Genomic DNA, 13,635 nt, shown 5'->3' on the forward strand with positions numbered 1-13,635 from the left:
TCAGCACTCGGAAGGAGAAGCTAGAGGATCGAGAGTTTGAGGTCAGTGTGGCTGTCTGAGTCCTTAATGGCATAGACTCTAATCTCCAAGCAGAGGAACTGTGCAGTCCACCGTTTGCAGATTTCAAGTTCTCTCTGAAGCACATCTGGAGATTTTAATACTGATGTACCATTGTCTCGGTATAGAAAATGACCTTTAGTGTGGAGTCTAGATCTAAGTTTTCTATTCTATGGGCAAGAGAATGTTCATAGCTTTTTATATCAGGTATTTAAAAGTTAAGCTATTCTTTGTGATTAAGGAAATTGACATGGTTGTCTATCCAAGTTGGGATCTAGTTCACGCTGTTTGGGTTTGTAGGGATACATGTAGGCAGGGACCACCACTTCCCTCGGTCAAATCAGTTCATATGTTTTAATAGGTTCTCTGTTTATATCAGCATTTAGTGTGGTAGAAGTGACTTTAGTGGTGTTTCAGAGGGTGGAAAGCACTAATGTATTGGGCCTGGTGTGTTGGCGCTGTCTTTAATTCCAGCACTCAGGAAGCAGAGGCAAGGAAATCTGTGTTCAATGCAGCCTGGCCTACATAGTGAGTTTTAGGATAGCCAGGGCTATACAGAGAAACTCTGCCTCGAGGAAAAAGAGAAAAGAAAAGAAATCTCTAATGTATCTATGTTACAATTGAACATGCATTTAAAGTATGATTGCAGACATGTTAAGTGTGATGGTATAGCTGTGTTGCTGTCAGAACATGCCACAAGCATGGTAACCTCAGCGACAGAAGTCTGCTTTCTCACATTTCTGGAGATCGGCAATCTGAGATCAAGACATTTGTTGCTGTGTAGTTTTTCCTGAGTTTGCCTTGACTTGAAGATAGTCGCTGTCCAGCTGTTTTTGGACTTTTTCTGTGTTTTCCACCCTTGATAGCCCTTTATGTGCTCATCTGCTCTTACAGAGATATTTCAGACCGGATCAGGGCCTGGCCTTCAGTTTATTTTGCCTCCAGAAGCTGTCTGTCTCATTGAAGTGTTGGAGGTCAGCGTTTCAGCATGTATATAGTCTCCTGTGTAACTGAATGATTATATGTGCTGAAGTAATTACTTGGGATTGCTTATTAAATATAGATACTGCTTACTAAAAATGTCTGCCAAAGAGGTTACGTAGATTTTTGTAATGAATATGTGTTTAGCCTTTAGAATATGATGACAGTTGTAATGTCGTGGTCAGATTTGTAACCTTGGGTTCACTATGCTCAATACAATGTGTCTACTCCTCAGTGTCTGGGAGGCATACTAAAGAGTTTAGAAGTGTCATCCATTCGAGGCAGGCCTAGTATGACTTCACTTTGTACTATCTGTGATCATTTTTGGAGGCATTGATATGGGGATTGGGCTCAGGTTTTGAGTATGCTTAGCATGTCCTCTGGTCACTGGGCTCCATCCTTAGCCCACACATTCATCCTGAGTCTCTTTAATTCTTATGATGCTGACATAAAGAAAAGAAAAACATACTATTTGTCAGGATTATAAAATTGGAACTGGAGACAGTCATAAGGCAATTGATAGATTGTTTTATAAGGCTATTGATAGAACATGAATACTACAAAGATTTAAATTATTTCTCGAGAAATAGTAATGGTTAATATTAGAACCATTGTCTAAAGTCTACTTGTTTCTCATAAATTATATTAAACAACTCAACCCCCAACTGAATTACATTAGAGAGCATTCTTATCTAAAGGGAAATTAGACCGTTAATATATTTTTAATTTAGGAGCTTAGAGTAAATTTCTTTTTTTGCTCAACACAGTCTTTTGTCTTTATTTTATACTGTTTTAAATTATATTACGTAGCCTTCAAAGTTTTGAGTACATGTCAAGTTCATTTCATATATAGTTTTATGAATTTGGTAAATCACATGTTGATTAACTAAAGTCCAGTTAGGACATGTCTGAGTAAAGTCCTGACTTTGTACACTGTGTGGAGTGTGTTGTGTGCACTGTCCTATCCTGTACATTGTGTGGAGTGTGTTGTGTGCACTGTCCTGTCCTGTACACTGTGTGGAGTGTGTTGTGTGCACTGCCCTGTCCTGTACACTGTGTGGAGTGTGTTGTGTGCACTGTCCTATCCTGGTTTTCTTACTGTCAGATAAACTGGAGCTTGTGAGCTCATTGGGAGCTAGAGGTTTCGTAGAAACACTCAGCATATCTGACATTAGCAAAGAAAACTTTAATTCTTGACCAATCATAGGCCATTACTGATATTTATACTTAGCCTACTTCATTTTGTGTGTTCATTTATGCTGTCTAACATCATCTGACGGCTCAAAGTGCAATGAATATGACAGGCTTGGTTTGTGTCCTCCTGAGGGAAACTTTTTCTTGGATTTTATAGCTAAGTTAGATCAGTAGTCATCAGTTGGACGAAGACAGTTCTAAGAGACACTGTTCTACATGGACATGTGACAAAGAAGGTTCTTATGACGGCCAGGCTGGAGCTGCTCTGGGGGACTCTGAGTTAAAGGATAGCGATGATTAAATTGTGTGAGTGAGAGCCCAAGAGGGGAGGGGAAAGGAGGGGAGGGCTCCAGACCAAGGAAGCCTGGAGTGTGAGGGCTCAGTGAGCCAGGTCCCTGAGGGCTGGGGGAGGAGAGATGAGCTGTAACTGTAGTTCTCAGAAGGTGTGCACTTTGTCAGAAACAGAAGACGCTGCTTGATTTCTAAACTTTGACTAGAATTATAAGATTGATTCTCTCCCCCATTTTGGTAAAATATTGCAATCTAACTTTCAATTACTTGAGGTATTTTAGAAAAAAATAATTGTTGCCACTTGGTGGCACTGCATGGCTTACAAATGAATTTAGATTATTAGATTGTAATGTTAGCTGTACAGTGTTAGACATGATTACATTCAGGGAAGAAATTGTTTATGATGAGAAGCTTGATGTTGTTTTGGTTCTTGTTTTTAAATAAGATAATTACTGGCCTTCTAGAATAGGGTTTTACTAAAATTCCATAAAAAAGAAAATCAAAGCCAAGGCTTAGTTGAGTGGGTAGGGAAGTATGCAGTTTCTTTTGCAAGAAACCTCCATTAGTTCAGATACTATTTATCATTCAACCTTAGTAATATTTATATTAGAAAATACTTAAAGTTTTTATTAGTAATATTTTTTAAAGTGAGCATTTTATTTTTTTCTTTTGAAGCTAAGAAACACTTATTTTTTAGGTGATCAAGGTAAGCATATTTAGAAAAAAAAGAGAACTAAATATTCTTGATGAAGTCTTACAGCGTATTAAAGGCTCCAGTACTGATCTCTAACATCTTTTATTTTCTGTTTAGACAAAGTGTAGTTGAAGTGTGAGAAGTGAATTTTATTTCCAGACATACTTTTACTCCCAACAAAAGACATATATAGCTATAATAAAGTGTTGCAGTGTATTGTTCAGCACACAGTGTGACACACACAGGCCACAGGACAGAACCCCACAACCTGGAGCACCCTGTGTTTGTTCCTCTTCCCAGTCCCTAGGCCTTTCTTTGAGAGTAGCCACCCTGACTGGAGAGAAGACAGCTCTTTATGCCTGGCGCACAGCGTTCCTGGGTGTAGAATCGCACACTCTCTTACCACTGGATTCCTTTCATCAGCAGTGGGGGGGGAGGTCTGTGGATTTGTCAGGTATAGCAGTGCTTCACCTGGAGTTGGTTTACTGGTTTGTCTTTTAGTGCAGGACTTTGTGATTAAGTGATGCTGTTTTGTTGGTGTGTTTGGCTGGAATTAGAAGTTAACACCAGAATTGTTTCCAAGTGTGCCCTCGCCAGCTGCCTGTAGTGGTTCCTGTTTCCTAACCAGTGTTTGGTCTGCTGACCTCTTTAGATCTGGTTCTCCTGGAGGTCTTGTCTCCTGATTGGGCACCCTGCCTGAGTGTATTACTTGCTCAATTAGCTATTCTCTTTTATGAAACCTTCCTATTGTGTGTGCATTTAAAAAAAATAATGTGTGTTATGTGTCTGTGCATGTGTGTACTGTACAAGTACCCAGGGAAGCCAGAAGAGGTGATTGGAACCCTTGGAGTTGGAGTTAATAGACAGTTGTGAGCTGTCCTGTTTGGGTACTGGGAACTAAACTTGGGCTCAGCAGGAGCACTGTGTGCACTAAACTGTTGAGCCATTCAGCCCCTCTTTGCTTCTGCTTTAGTTCCAGCCCCTTTTATAAGCTTCCTTCTAAACTGAACTGCTCTTACGTTTCCTACAAAGACATAGCCATGGTCTGTTTTCATTGTATCACTATCCCTTTGTGGAGCGGAGGCCTCAACCTTAGTGTAGTCCAGGCGGTCTTTGCTTTGCTTTCTAGCCAGGCTTCTTGTGCTCTGTGGTTTTGTTTTTTCTGTTGTAAGGATGTGGTTCTCAACTGCAGGCAATTCTCTGTCTTTAATCCCACATCTCTGACTTGGCAGTGCTTGGAGACATTTTTTGTTTCCACAGCTGAATGGCTAGAGTTCTTTGGCATCCTGTGCACTGGGTTAGGAATGCCACCCAGTAGCTAGTCTACCAAATGCTAAGCACCTCCAACACATGGGGCAGTCATCTAGCCAATGCCATTTAGTAGTTGGTTGAGAAACTGTCTTAGCAGCTTTATTGTTTGGCCAGAACTGATTTTTACATACCATGTCACCTTTTGATACGAATATACATTTTATGTGTGTAAAAGACTGTGCTGATAATGTGTCACGTTGTCATAAATAAGGTGACCATACATACAATGTGGATCTGTTTCTGCTTATCCTGGTACCTGTGCCACATCACAGAGGTCTTTACAGACCAGTGTGTTGTTGCCCTCTTCTCTTGTTCTTTGCACTTGCATAAATGTTTGGTACATTATCACTTTTATAAAAAAATTGAATATATTCACTCCTGTGAGGTAGAATCAGTATCTTCATGATATGGTATTAAGTTGTTCAGTTTTTATGAATGTCATTTTTATTTGTTTAAGTTAGTGAGTCTCAGATTATTTGTTCTTAGGTCTCTTTAAGTTCTGGTTGGTTTATGAGATTGTGTTGGTGTTTCTGCACCTCGGTACAGTTGACATTTCAGGCCAGGTAGCATAGGTGTCTTGAAAAATGCTTAGCTGTCCGCACCGTGCTCACCCAGTGCAACAGCCAGGGTGTCCCCGCGCAGTTGAAATTGATGGCTGATGTATTCGAATGTGAGCAGAAACCATGTGAATACTTCTTTCTTTTAAGATAGTATTTTGAAATACATTAGCATAAATGGTGCAGTTTTATAAAATATACTTTCTAGATTGTAATTTTGTAAGAAGAGTAGCATTATTTTACATTTTGAAAAATCTTTTAAATATCTTAATTGAAGATTTATGTATCCTTATACCTGCTTTTTATTTTACTATGTTGGGCTGTCACAAGTCATACAGCCTTTGTGAAATTCCCTGAGACACTTAGGAGAGAGTGAGAGTGGAAAAGGCGAGGGAGGTATTAGTATGAAAATTGCTTTAATTTTGAGGACTCTGCAGAGCCTCGGGATCCCCAGTGGTTCTCAGGGCACACCTTGGAAACTTACCCTTGATGGTTACAAATGCATTCTTCTCTGTGAGGTTTTAATTTCATTAAGTTATTTTAATGTTTTAATGTTTTTAGAGAATGCAAGGATCTAAAATACTTTCCTGGCGTTTCTATTCCTTCTTCCTTATTCAGCATTTGCATTGTGGTCCTGTTTTAACTTGATATGTTTAGTCATCAAGGAAATATTAGGATCTCGATCTCTCTCTCTCTCTCTCTCTCTCTCTCTCTCTCTCTCTCTCTCTCTTAATTAACCCATTGTCTTAGTCGGTTTTTGTGCTGCTGTGACAGAGAATCCCAGGTTGGTTCATGAACAGAGATCTATTTGGCAGCAGAGCTTAGGAATGCCAAAACTTAGGTTGCTTGCTTTTGTTGAGTGCCTTTCTTATGGTGTAACTCAAGCTCACATGGGGAAAGGGAAAACAGTGTCCTGACCTCCGCCTTAGAATCCACCCACTCCCAAGATAGCTGGGTGCTGATGCCATTCATGCATCTGGTCCTCACTGCCTAGTCTTCTTTCCTCTTGCCCACCTCCCAATGCTGTTGTGTGAGAAATCAAGTTTCTGACACAGGAGCTGAGGGACACGTAAGCCAGCCACATACCTAGCAGTTTCAGATCCCTGTCTAAAATGTAGTCCTGTGTCTTCAGTTCTCCATGTACAGTCTTTCCTGTTTGGAGGAACACCCATTAGTGTAGCGCTGAGAAGTTCTTACATCCCTCTTCTCTCCTGTCCCAATTCCAGGTTTCTTTTTCTTCTCTTGGTGCTGGAGGCTGGCCCCTAGGGCCCTGTGCACACCAGGCAAACACTTGCCTCTAAGCTCTACCCCCTTGTCCGACTGTTCTTAGCATTTATTTTAACTAGGATGTTAGTCCTTTGTCCCGGCTTCTGTTGTTTCTGTTGAGAACTTTCTAGCCAGAAAAAGAGTCAAAACCCAACTGAAAATAGTTTTTGCTGTGTTAGTGAGAAAGACCATACGCTTTGGGGGCCCGGGTCACCTTGTTAATTTGACATTACAAAGAACACATTATGTATGTGACTTGCTGTTTGCTAGGTGATTTTGGAGAGATTTAGGAAGTAAAAATTTCTTCTGCATTGATATTGCCAGAATAAATTATATTTTATGATTGCTCCTTTCTTTAAAAATTGAAATGAAATTCACAAACATATAATAACCATTTTTAGTGTATGATTCTTTGTGTGGTGTCTTCACATTGTGGGGTAGCCTTTAGCTTATAGTATCTAAATTGTTTGGTCATCCGTAAAATGTGTACCTGTTACATAATCATTTCTTAGTCTTCTCTTCCTTCATTACCTGGTATATTTACTCTGTCCCAGGATAAATTTGCCTTTTCTGAATATTTTATAAAGTCAGAGTTAATGACCTTTTGTGATTTGTTACTTTTCATTGGCTTATTGATCCAAATTGTAGCTTGCATTTGTTTCTCTTTGAGGTTGAATAACATTCCATTTTCTGGACATGGCACATCATCCATGTATCACTTGCTGGCCAGTAGAAAACCCATCTGTAAAGGTTTCAATATCAGTTGCTCTGTGAGTCAGGACTGGTGACTGTAACTAGCTACTTTGGAAGCTAAAACCTGAGGATTATAAGTTAAAGGGCTTCCTGGACTGCCAAGTGAGCTGAGGGCCGACCCAGGCAACTCTGTGGGACCTTTTCTCAGTGAGTAAAGACAAGAGGGCTGGAGATATTATCTAGTTCAGCGTATAACATTTGCCTAATATGTTAAGCTCCGGGTTCGGTTACCAGCATTGAAAACTATAATCTCTTTGGAGGTAAGTTTTCGTTTTTGCTGAATGTATTATCTAGGTGTTGAACTGGATCGCATGGGTCTGTTTAGTCCTTTCTGAACTGCCAAGCTTGCTGTCTGCAGATGGGCGCTTCGCTTTCGAGAGTTCATGCTGGCTGTTTCCTAGTGCGTCATGAAAGCTAAGGATCTTATGGGTATGAAGAATTATCTTTTTGAGGCTTTGATTTTTATTTCCTTAGTGACCATAAAGTGAAACATTTTTCCATTGTGGTTTGCCTATTTGTAAATCTATTTTAAAGAGACAATTTGATCAGGTTCTTGGTTCTTTCTTGTTGACCTGTTTCTATATCGTGATTGAATATTTAACGTTTATCTAATACATTTAAATAACACTCCTTGATATACAGGCCATTCAGTCATTCATCCATTTGTTTTCAAAACAGGGCTCTTCTCTCTGTAGCCTTGGCTGTTTTGGAGCTCACTCTGTAGACCAAGCTAGCCTCAAATTTAGAGCTCTCAGGCCTGCCTCTGCCCCGAGTGTGGGACTAGAGATGGGTGCCCTGCACAGGTCTTCTGTGTTGGCAAAGTCGTCCCCCATGATTCTGATGCCAAAGAATCCATATTTCATGCTGTCCTCTGGAACCTTTACAAATTGAACTTTTTGTGTTTTGTTTGTTTGTTTTTGTTTGTTTGTTTGTTTTTAGAGATAGAGTCTTACTATACAGTCCTGTTGGCCTAAAGCTCCTTGTATATACCAGGCTGGCCTTGGACTCATAGAGATCCTCCTGCCTCTACCTTCTGAGTACTGGATTTTCAGATTGTTGATTGTTTTTAATTTCTGATTTCTGACCTGGTTCAAGAGACAGTTCTTTCCCTGTGGAGTAATCTTTATACCGTGTTGACAGTTGGCTTGCCGTAGATGATTGATTGGTTGATTGATTGGTGGACTCTGAAATACGTGCCGTCTGCCTATAGACCTGCCTTTCTGCCACTTGCTACTGTAGGTTGGGATCAGGAAGTGCCTCACTTGTCTTTTTATACTAGTTTTACTGTTCAGGGTACTTTGCAGCCGAAATGAGACCATTTCTGCCAGAGAGTCTCATAAATACACAAAATATATTTTGATCCTAATACTCTCCTCCTTATAACTCCTAGATCCACCCCCACTGAATCTGGTTTGAGCTGCCCATATATTCAGGAGTGTGAGGTCATCCATTTACCATGATCCACCTGCCGGGGCCCACCTGTTTAAAGAAAATTGACTCTTCTCACAGAAGCCGTCATCTGTCGAGACCCTTCAGTGTAACTGCTGACTAGCTTGTCTGGTTCAGGTCTTGTGCAGGCAGTTCATGAGTGCAGTGGTCGTCTCTGAAAGACACTGCTCTGCCTGGTCCTCCCTGACTCATGGCGCGGTTGAGTGGTGGTGATGATGTAGGTGTTCTGTCTGTGGGTGAGTGCTCACAGACGCTGACTCTCACATTCTGACCAGTTGTGAGTTTCTCTGTCAGCCCCCATCTACTTGGAGAGCTGCTCTAATCTGTGAGTCCAGAGATAAATTTTAGAGGACAGCCTGAAACTGTGTCTGTTTAGCAGAATAATAACTGGGGCCTGCGAGCTCCCTAACTGGGTCTTGTCACATTTGTAGAACCAGATGCGCATTTCCTCAAATACTAACATGTAGTCCTGATGAGGTTTTCATTTCTGATTCTTAACTCTAAGATGAGTGTAGAAGGAACCGGTGGGCTGCGTCCTGCCACTCGCCCAGCTAGCTTTACCTGAAATAATTACACGGAAACTATATTCTTTTAAACACTGCCTGGCCCATTATCTGTAGCCTCTTATTGGCTAACTCTCATATCTTGATTAACCCATTTTTATTAATGTGTGTAGCACCATGAGGTGGTGGCTTACCAGGAAGAATCTTAACCTGCGTCCATCATGGAGGGGAGAGCTATAGCGTCTGCCTCACTGCCTTCTTCCTCTCAGCATCCTGTTCTGTCTTCCCCACCTACCTATGTTCTGACCTATCAAAGGGCCAAGGCAGTCTCTTTATTAACCAATGAAAAAACACATAGACAGAAGGCCCGCCTACATCAGATGAGGAAATAGAGGTTGAGGAAAGGAGAGCTGGTGATATGGCTCAGAGTAAAGGTGTCTGCTATCAGCTTGAATATCTGAGTTCCATCCCACAAGCCCACATGGTGGGAAGAGAGAAATAACTCTTGTAAGCCATCTTTGACCTGCACATCTGTGCCATGTGCAACACAGCACACACAGAGAGAAACATGCACTGAGATCAGGCCTTGGGCTGTTACTAACGAAACAAAGACTACAAATTACCTTTGTAGATGATTTGCTTTAGTTTCATGCCTGTACCCTATTATATTTTTGTAGTTATTTTTGTGTCTTTGCCATTTGGCCTTAGGAGTCTTGAAAGTTTTCATGCTCCGAGATAGCTCTGTAGTTTCAGTGTGTTCGTCACTTAGAACTCGGGGCCATTGTGTCAGCATGTTAGTGATTACTAACAGATCGTTCCAAGTGACGGTGAAATGAGAGTGTTTGGAGCCCAGTAGTTAAATTTTCATTCTTTTTCCAAATAGTGTTGCAGTTTAGTAATGTAATTAAATTGTATTGTACATGTAAGAAAGGACCTTAGAAATTATCTTCCTTGATCTTCAACCTTGGGTTCTGTTCTTCAGTGTTCCTGGCAGGTAGTGTAGATTATAAACCGAGTGGGTTGTGAAGCTAAACATATTAACTTGCCTCTTTGTTATTATGTAGCATTGTGGTTAGTGTTTACCTCTATTTTTGTATAAGTGTTATTTACTTTTTATAGTATTTTCATTCAGTGTGACACCCACATTAAGATACTACCTGGATGATATATAGTACACTTTGTCTCTGTGATATACTTTATAATATATGTATTATACTTTGTCTTCTAGTAGAACCTGGGTGAGAATTAGGTTTGTTTGTTGTTAAATTGTGTGTAGCACGTATAGACTTAACTACTATAGTGATTTAAATATAGTTAATTGGGATTTATTTTGTAGTTAAGATGACAGTTTGTGAACGGTCTTCTCTTCTGGACCCAGTCTCATGGATTGCTGGCTGAAGTTGTCATGTATCCGAGGGCTAATGTAAATGAACATAGGGTTTGAGAAAGCCTGGCTGGAGCTCAGCTAGTGGGCAGCATTATAATTTATTTATAGCCGTGTAGTACAGTTACTAATGAACTAACTTAGAATGAGGGCAGAATTATACTACATTTTATGTGAAATTCTGCTATATGACAAAGGTTGGCATTATGTAAAAAGTAACCACAGAATGTTAACCTACTTGCAATAAATACAATTAATAATGTACATAAGGGAATGAAATTAAGCTAATTTTTATCTAAAAAGAATTATTCATGAACAGAAAGTGGACAGCACAGCTCTGATGACAGGAAGGTTGTGTCTAATCTGAATCACTGAGTGACCTAGGAAGCTTGCTCAGAGGGATTACAGAATAATTATGTTAATATGCAATTATCACCTCGTTTCTTCTGTAGTAACCTCAAGATGGAGTGTAGCGAGGGTGTTATAGCAAGTGCTGATAGTTTGCAAAAATACTGATGTTTGAGATTTCTGAGACAATAAGCCTAGCTGGAGGCTCATAAGTGATGATCTGTCATCTTGAAGACAGCTCTGACCTCTGTGCTTCTTAGTGCTCACAGTATAACTAGAGGCGGTTACAGCTGGAGAGCTCATTATGCTTCTCTAGAAACTGAAATACGCTTCATGTAGATTCTAAATCCCCATTTGCAGCTTTAAAAAAGTGTATGAATTGTTTAAAGAACATGTTTAAATTCAGTTAAGAGGAAGAGTCTGTGATTCTATGATTATAGAAGGGTTTTAATAGTGCCATCTAAACATTATTTTAAAGAATCTTAAGGTGTACTTTGAATTAATCAAATTCAAGTTCTCTTATACATTGAAATATTTTAAATATTATACCATTATAGTATGTTTTAAGTGTTAGTTTCCCTTATTTTTATTTAAGTATATATCTTATATTGTAATATATAGTATAATGTTATGTATAGTTATATAATTATATATAATATATGACTTTTTAAATGAATTGCTTTTTGTTTGCATGTTTCTCTGTGTGAGGGTGTCAGATCCCCTGACAGGTATAAGCTGCTCTGTGGGTACTGGGACTTGAACTCAGGTCCTCTGGAAGAGCAGTCAGTGCTCTTACCCACTGAGCCATCTCTAGCACTGATTAACTTCCTTAAACTTGCTTATCTCAGGTGGGTTTCTTCCCTGTTACAGTGACACACTGCTGCGGTGGCGCAGGTGTGTGTCCATGTAGAGGTGGTGGAGAGCTGTGTGGAAAGTGCGGGCTTGGGTTATAGTCCAGCGCGTCCCAGCTGGGTGATCGCAGTGCTCCGTGAAGCCGAGGACGTGATGTCAACACTACAGCTGACTCGTGCGACAGTAATGATGCAGTGCTGCTCGCGGTGCCCTGGAAATCGTATAAAATACTTGAAGCATTTCATATCAGAATAGAGTATGAGGATTCAGCCAGGCAAATGTTAGTTGTTCATAAATACAACTATTTGCCACATTTCATTATGTATACATAAAGAAAAACTGACTGGTAAAGACGTGGTTTTATGTTTTAGCAGTGTAATTCAGTTCCCTCTCTCTCTCTCTCTCTCTCTCTCTCTTTTTTTTTACACTAGATATGTTGTGTTTTACACATGTACTTTTCATACGTTTTTGGTTTGGTATCTTCCAAATGTGAAGTTAGAGGATCTTATTAAGCCCTTTTGGTAACAAGGATGCAGCCTCCGAAATGACATGACATCCTCATAGTTTGTCACCCTGCTGTGCAGGGGGCACCAGTGAAGCTGCTTTAAATGGAAAGCGTCTGCTCCATCCCTCACCCTCTAACACCAGAACAGATGGGTGGGACACAGAACATGGAAGGCTGTACCTCTGAGGTGGTAACAGTGAAGCCACTCATTAACACTGAATTCACCACTTCGTTAGCAACGTTGCTTCCTGTTGAGAAAAGCTAATACAGGCTTCAAACTGACTGAGCATATATTTGTCTACTTCTGTGGTTATACTAAATAGAACCACAAAGTGTCTTTCAGGCTAGTTAAAAATTGTCATCCACCACAAATTTATGAGGCGGTTGTTAATAGTGAGGCTTTTCCTTCCCTCCTGATCTCAGCAAGAAGCACCAGGAATGGGCACGAGGACAGCGCCAGCCCCACTTCCTCCTGCCGTTTGTGCTCGCTTCCCCGCACATGTTTATGTGCTGCCGGTTTAACTTCTGGGCTGTGGTGCAGCCTCCTGCTGGGTGCTGCATTAGCACCGTTTTGGGGTGATATCATTGAATATGATCTTATTGGAAGTCTATTTTTATTACTGTGGAAGTTTGCCAGTTTCAAAGCAGAATTCTAAAATGTGTGAGAAAAGGAATAATGATTGTTGGTATAAATAATGCCAAAGAGCTCTTTTATGATATTTGTTTGTAATCTTTGATGTATTAAATATTTTGTCGAAAGAGTAATGTTTTGTAAGTTATGAAATGAGATAGTTATTACAGATTTTTATTCTTGTGCTAGAGTTAATGTTCCATAAAGCATGAAATTTATACTCCAACTGAAAACTACTTAAAATATCTTAGTTTCTGATTGAATTTTAGAGCCCTGCTGACTTAAAATAGTGTTGTTCACTGTACAGTTTTAAATACCGCAAAGATATTGTGAAGGATTTATTTTTATCTGCAAATCAAAACGAGATCTGTCTTGTTTACTGTGTGTCATACTGCAGCTGTGCCTGGCACATAGCGGGCGCTGAGTAAGATGTGGCGCCCGCTCCCGTCTGTTGCCGCAGTAGCCATACTTCATTTGTAGCCATTGTCGCAGTTGCCGACCCCAGATCCAGAGCCGTGGTAGGATTTGTATTGAAATTGTATGTCTAGGTTTCATAGAGAAAAGCTATTTTTCTTTCAGTTTTGATTTTACAATTGCATTTCTACTTACTCAACACTTAGTCCTTTATTTAATAAACTCCGCCTTGCACCTTTGCCATGTGATTTTGTGAAACAAGATGGTGGCCAGGTTGTGTCCTTGTTGTACAGTGTGTCCACTCCTCAGAGCCCTGTGATGTCGAGAGTAGATGGCCACCCGTGACTGCCTCACAGCCACCTCCTTCCTCTTCACACTCTGTTCGTTCTTAGAACAACTCAGCGTATGATCAAAAGTACTTTCCATGTCAGTCCGCATTATGTAT

At 40.2% G+C, this 13,635-nt stretch overlaps 1 protein-coding gene across 10 annotated transcripts in view; it reads left to right on the top strand.

Moving 5' to 3' along the window:
- Znf644 (zinc finger protein 644) overlaps positions 1 to 13,635 on the top strand; it is a 69,833-nt gene that overhangs the window by 35,287 nt on the left and 20,911 nt on the right. The gene's annotated exons all lie outside the window — the stretch shown is intronic.

This window comes from Myodes glareolus, chromosome 8, assembly GCF_982192425.1.
Source record: "Myodes glareolus chromosome 8, mMyoGla1.1, whole genome shotgun sequence".
NCBI lineage: Eukaryota > Metazoa > Chordata > Mammalia > Rodentia > Cricetidae > Myodes > Myodes glareolus.